This window comes from Equus quagga, chromosome 13 (genome assembly GCF_021613505.1).
Source record: "Equus quagga isolate Etosha38 chromosome 13, UCLA_HA_Equagga_1.0, whole genome shotgun sequence".
Taxonomy (NCBI): domain Eukaryota; kingdom Metazoa; phylum Chordata; class Mammalia; order Perissodactyla; family Equidae; genus Equus; species Equus quagga.
Window position 1 is genome coordinate 67694459 of NC_060279.1, and position 6089 is coordinate 67700547.

Below are 6089 nucleotides of genomic sequence, written 5' to 3' on the forward strand. Positions count from 1 at the left end.
TCAGCCAAAGAAACAAACAAAACCTCCTCCCCGCTGTGCTGTAGAAAACTCGAAGTTTGAACCCAACAGGCTTAGGACCAGCATGGAAGGTGGCACAGATGTGACAATAAGGAGTTTTACAAACTGATCAAAAAGTCTACAAACTGAACAGTGTGAGGCATTTCCAACCTTTCTCCCCAGCTTTTTTCCCCTGCACAAATCCAGGATACAATATTCTGGTTTATATATATTCTCTATGCCCCAAAGCAGGGGATTAAAGGATTGTTCCCCAGAGAAAACTAGCTCAAGAAAAAAGATCTATAAATACTGACAGTTGTGAATCCCCCAAGAAAATGGCTGCATCTCTGTCCATAAACCTAACAGTAAAAGCCCACTGGTTGATAAGGTTCAGCCGGTCATACGGAGCTTTCAATCAGCTTTCTGGAGGGGGTCTCTCCTAATAATGAATAAATAGCTAAGGATCAACTGACATTTGAGGAAAGCCTCCAACGTGACAGAAAAAGATCCAACTAGACGAACAGAAGAAACTTGGAGAGAAAAATGGGAGAAAAGCAAGAAACAGTAAAAAAAAAAAAAGTAAATTAAAATTTAAAAAAATCCAAACTTCCAAGAAAAGAATGCCAGGGGAAAAAAGCACAAATCAGAAAACAATAATGAGTTCTTGGAAATAAAAATGACAGTCAAAATAAAGGATTTAATAGATGGATTGGAAGATAAAGTCAAGGAACTCTTCCAGAAAGTACAATAAAAAGATAGCCAAGTAAGACAATAACAAAATAAAAAGACTCAAGCCAGGATATCTGATTAACTGAAGTACCAGAAAGAACGAACGCAGAAAACCGAGAAGAAAGTAGCAAAAACCTCTGGTCAAGATAGAACCATAAGCTCTCTTCCAACTAAGAATCCCAACATGGTAAAGTTTCCTCAAAAAAATAAATCCAACAGAAAAGATCAGGTTGCAAACAAATCCATTATAATTCCATTTTTGGGACATTTAAAAACATGCAAAACCATGCTACTATCTGGACTTATATACAATTGCAGAATAAAACAAGCCTGGGCATGAAAAATAACAAAGGCAGGAGAGGGAGGGTGCAGGGTACACACGAGGCTTCAACTATATATATATACATAGTATTTTTATTTCTTTAAAAAGAAATTGGAAGCAACTATATTAAAAGGTCAAGGGCAAAATGTGTTAGATCTGGGTGATGAGTGCACATCTTTTGTTTTTTTTTTTATTATTCTCTGTACCTTTCAGTACAGTTAAATATTAGAAAATGAAGTAAATTTCTTCCCATCATATGCCAGTTCTGATTAGAAAGCAACCAGTTCAGATTAAAACAGGAAGGCAGACAGTCGAATCCTAGTCTGACTCATTCCTATATCCACAGCATCAAGTACCTAGCAGATGCTAAATACCTACTGAATTATCCATCATACACCTAAAAAAACCCAAACCAACCAAAAAAACCCAACAACTAAGAACATACCACCTGATGTAGAGAGATACAGATACAGCAGAGATACAGAACATCATCTCGGCAGAAAGTTCTATGGAACAGTGCTGTTCTGGAGCCAAGCTTCCCAGACAATGTGGGGAAATACGATCCCTCCAGTCCTTGGGGTAACCAGCGGTGCAAAAGACCGCCGGCTGGTCCCGCCAAGCCTTGAGCAGCCTTGTCCTTGACCTCGGCATGCCACACAAATGCTATTTTCTAGGTATGCCAAGAGAGTTGGTGCTTAAAATGTTAACCTCTCACTTGTCATCTCACCAAGCTTCGTTATTCAGATTTCAACGTCCTCAACAGGCCCCAATGAGCAAGGTAAGAGGCGGCCCCACCTCGGTACAAAGGATCCCTGCTCTGCCACGTACTACTTTCCCATCCTCTGCTAAACTGTAGGGTGGGGATAATGAAAGTATTTATGCCACGCTGTTGTTGTAAGGTAAAGTTGGATGAAACTAACGACTAGGTTTTCATTTTACTTGAAAGCGATGCAAAGAACGGGCGCTCAACGGGAGGGCAGCCGAGGGACCTCGCACTCCCGCCCGCGGCGAACTCGGCTCGGTCCGGACGGTCCGAAGTTCCTGCCTTCCCCGTCCCCCACCCGACCTCGGGCACCCCCTCCCCCAGCAATCCCGAAAGGGCGGGGGTTCGGGAGCTCAGCCCCGACCGTTGGCGCCGCCCGGAGGGGCCGAACCTCCTCAGGCCGCCGGATTCCATGCCCGCCCGCAGCCCACCTCGTGGGACGTCCCCAGGCCCCGCATGCAGGGACCAACCCGGGTCGTTACTGCGGAGCCCGAGGCTCAAAGCCTGGGAAGGGGCAAGCGCCCTCCTCACCTGAAGCCGGAAAGGCGAGGTCCGGCCCACGAGGGCACCGCAGCGGCAGACCGTTTCTTTAGTAGAAATCGCCTACGCCAGGGCCAAACACCACTTCCTGGGCAGCTCAAGCTGCCCGCCCGCGCCGCGGGCGCAGCCTATTCCTATTGGGCAGCAGTCCCAGCCGGCGGCCAATACCCTCTTTTCTTCTTCCTTTGGTCGCCCCTGGCTGAAACAGCGGCGCTCTCATTGGCTGGTCCCTCGTAAACTGACTAGGCGGGACCACGCGCGGGGAGCCCTCGTACAATTGGTAGAAATCTACGTCCGTCACCTCGCGCCCGTTTCCAAAGAGAAGAGCCGAAAAAGGGTTTTACCGCTTTTTATTTGAACTTTCTGGCGGGAGAAAGTTCTAAGGAAAAGATTTCTGGACCCGTTTCGAAAAGAAGACGGAAATATTAAAACTGTGGCTCCTGCTGCTTCTCCCCAGCTCTTTAGCGAAAGAGCTGTCTTTATGCAAAGGCTGGTAGCTAATCTAATAATTTCAAAATATTGCCCCCAGAATTCTGGAGCCCATTAAGAGGCGTGGGACACTCCCCTTCATATATATCCTCCTGCGGGGTTGGAGAGATCGTGCAAAAGAACTTGCCTACACGATCTCTTCAATTTGAAACGTTTGCAATACATTGCCTGCTGCTATAACTATCATCACATCGCTTAACTGCAAACATTTTTCAGTCATCTCGCTGAAAGACAAAATCTCACTTTTAAGAAGAAGACCTAAAAATGTAAACCTTAGACACAGACTACACATTGCCAAAATTTTATTTATTCAGCTACGAATTTTCAGTGAAATTGGTAGCAGAGGAGGCCATAAATAACTGAAAGTCATAGATAATCTGAATATTGACTTTTCGGTATTTTTCTCCTCTAAACTTTTCACCAAAGGCGGTATCAGCATTTGTACTTTTTTTCCTTTTCTTGCCTTTCTAAGGAAGTTGCTGCTGAGTCATAGAATGGCTCATATTAGGAGAAAGGAATTTTTTCTTTCATAAACAAACACATATATTAGGAGTAGAATGAAAAACGTTTTGAGTGACTCTCACTGTTGTATAAGTACTGCATGTCCAATGCAGAGAAATTAGACAATGCAGAGAGGCAGAAAAAAAATTGTCTCTATCCAGAGAAGTCGCGACCAACTTTGTTTAAATCTACATCTATCTAAATACAGTCATGCATCCCTTAACAACAACAAAGTTGTTAGGTGATTTCGTCGTTGTGTGAACATCACAGAGTGTGCTTACACAAACCTAGATGGTATAGCCTGCTACATACTGTAGTAGGCTGTATGGTCTAGCCTATTGCTCCTAGGCTACAACCAATACAGCACGTTACTGAACAGAATGCTGTAGGCAATTGGGACACAATGGTATTTGTACATCTAAACATAGAAAAGCTACAGTAAAAATACGGCATAAAAGATAAAAAATGGTATACCTGTATAGGGCACTTACCATGAATGAAACTTGCAGGACTGGAATTTGCTCTGGGTGAGTCAATGAGTGAGTGATGAGTGAATGTGAAAGCCTAGGACACTGCTATACACTTCTGTAGTCTTTATAAACACAGTACACTTAGGCTACACTGAATTTATAAAAAATAATTTGCTTTCTTCAATAATTAGTTAACTTTGTCTTACTGTAACTTTTTTACTTTATAAACTTTTTAATATTTTTAACTTTTTGACTGGTGATAACACATAGCTTAAAACACAAACACATTGTATAACTGTACAAAAATATTTTCTTTCTTTATATCCTTATTCTGTAAGCTGTTTTTTAAAATTTTTATTTATTTATTTATTTTTAAAGATTGGCCCTGGGCTAAGGTCTGTTGCCAATCTTTTTTTTTTCATCTTCTTCTCCCCAAAGCCTCTCAGTACATAGTTGGCTGTCCTATGTAGGACGCTGCCTCAGCATGGCCTGATGAGCGGTGCTAAGTCTGCGCCCAGGATCCGAATGGGCAAAACCCTTAGCTGCCAAAGTGGTGCACATGAACTTAAACACTTGCCCAGGGGCCGGCCCCCGTAAGCTGTGTTTTAAAAATTTTTTTAATTTTTTTACTTTTTAAACTTTTTTGTTAAAAACTAAGACACAAACATGCACATTAGCCAGGCCCACACAGGGTCAGGATCATCAGTATCACTGTCTTCCACCTCCACATCTTGTCCCACTGGAAAGTCTTCAGGGGCAACAACACACATGAAGTTATCATTTCCTACAGTAACAAAATGCTTTCTTTTGGAATATCTCCTGAAGGGCCTGCCTGAGGCTCTTCTTAAAGAGATGTCACTCTTTTCAGAAATATGTCCATGGTGATTTGCTTGATTTCTTTCTTTTTTTTAATCATAGTACTGATGTCTGAAATTTTCTTTTAAATGCATAAAAATTAGGATGGATTAGTGGATAGAAAGAGGCGTGGACAGGCGGATTTGTATGCGATAAAATACATATAGTAAACCGTTACTTGTAGAATTTAGATGGTACATATATAGGTGTTTAGAATATAATTCTACTAACTTTTCTGTGTATTTGGAAATTTTCATGAATAAATGTTGAGGAAAAAATTAGGTGCTGAGCCTGAGAGGATATCCTGTGCAAGTGAGGGGCCGTGAAGATTAAGTTTAATAGTTTCACAGTGAATCCACCTCTCCCTGTGGGTCTGCCAGAGTGTGAATAATTAATCTACAAGGGAGAATTGTCATTGTAACTCTTACAGTAAAGAGAACAAAGGATTTATTTTATTTTTTAATTTTTTTTGCTGAGGAAGATTTGCCCTGAGCTAACAGCTATGCCAGTCTTCCTCTATTTTGTATGTGGGTTGCCGCCACAGCATGGCCACCACTGAATGGTGTAGGTCCATGCCTGGGAACTACACCTGCTCTGCCACAGCGGAGAGAGCCAAACTTAACCACTAGGCCATGGGGCTGGCCCCAAGAACAAAGGATTTTAAAGATGAAAATAGTAGTACTTGATGGTAAACTCCAAAAAAGAATCATTTTAGGGGCCAGTCCAGTGGCTGAATGGTTGGGTTTGTGCCCTCCACTTTGGTGGCCCAGGGTTTCGCTGGTTCAGATCCTGGGCATGTGTAGCCGCCCCTGATGCAGGAAGGGTTAATAATCACTGGAAAAGGCTTGCCAGCAAACTGTGACCCAGAGGTGAGAATGCCGGTCAGCCAAAGATGGGTAAGACCCCCAGGGTGGGGCAACCTAAGACAGGCGTGGTCACCTGGGGGCACAGATGGAGACACATATCGATATTGGGAGCAGGAGGGGCCGTTGCCTAAGAGACCTTGCCTGCTCCGAGATAAAAATATACGAGCACAGCAATAACATGATAATATCAAAACAGAGGCCGAGGGAGGGCTCCTTGAAAAATCACTAAGAATTCTTGGCATTCGCTAATTACTTCATCCAGAACACCTGTGTATGTTTAACAGATGTAAGCTATGTATATATTGAAACGCTGGTTATAATAAACTCAGAGCGGCCATCAGCCCTCTCCGCATCTATCCTGGTGTGTACATTGGATCACGACACCGACAGCATGGGCTTGGCACTGCTCATTGGGCCATGCTGGGGTGGCATCCTGTGTGGCGGAGCTGGAGGGACCTACAACTGGAGTGTGTAACTGCGTACTGGGGGGTTTTGGGGAAAGAGGGAAAAAAAAAAGATTTGCAGCAGATGTTAGCTCAGGTCCAATCTTTAAAAAA

At 43.2% G+C, this 6089-nt stretch overlaps 1 protein-coding gene across 2 annotated transcripts in view; it reads right to left on the reverse strand.

Annotated features, from left to right (window-relative positions):
* RFWD3 (ring finger and WD repeat domain 3) overlaps positions 1-2440 on the reverse strand; it is a 40337-nt gene extending 37897 nt beyond the window's left edge. For both annotated transcript variants that reach the window (XM_046682803.1, XM_046682802.1), the window contains exon 1: positions 2343-2440. The gene's annotated coding sequence lies outside the window, so the exon portion shown is untranslated. The remainder of the gene's footprint in view (positions 1-2342) is intronic.
* Positions 2441-6089: the final 3649 nt, after the last annotated feature.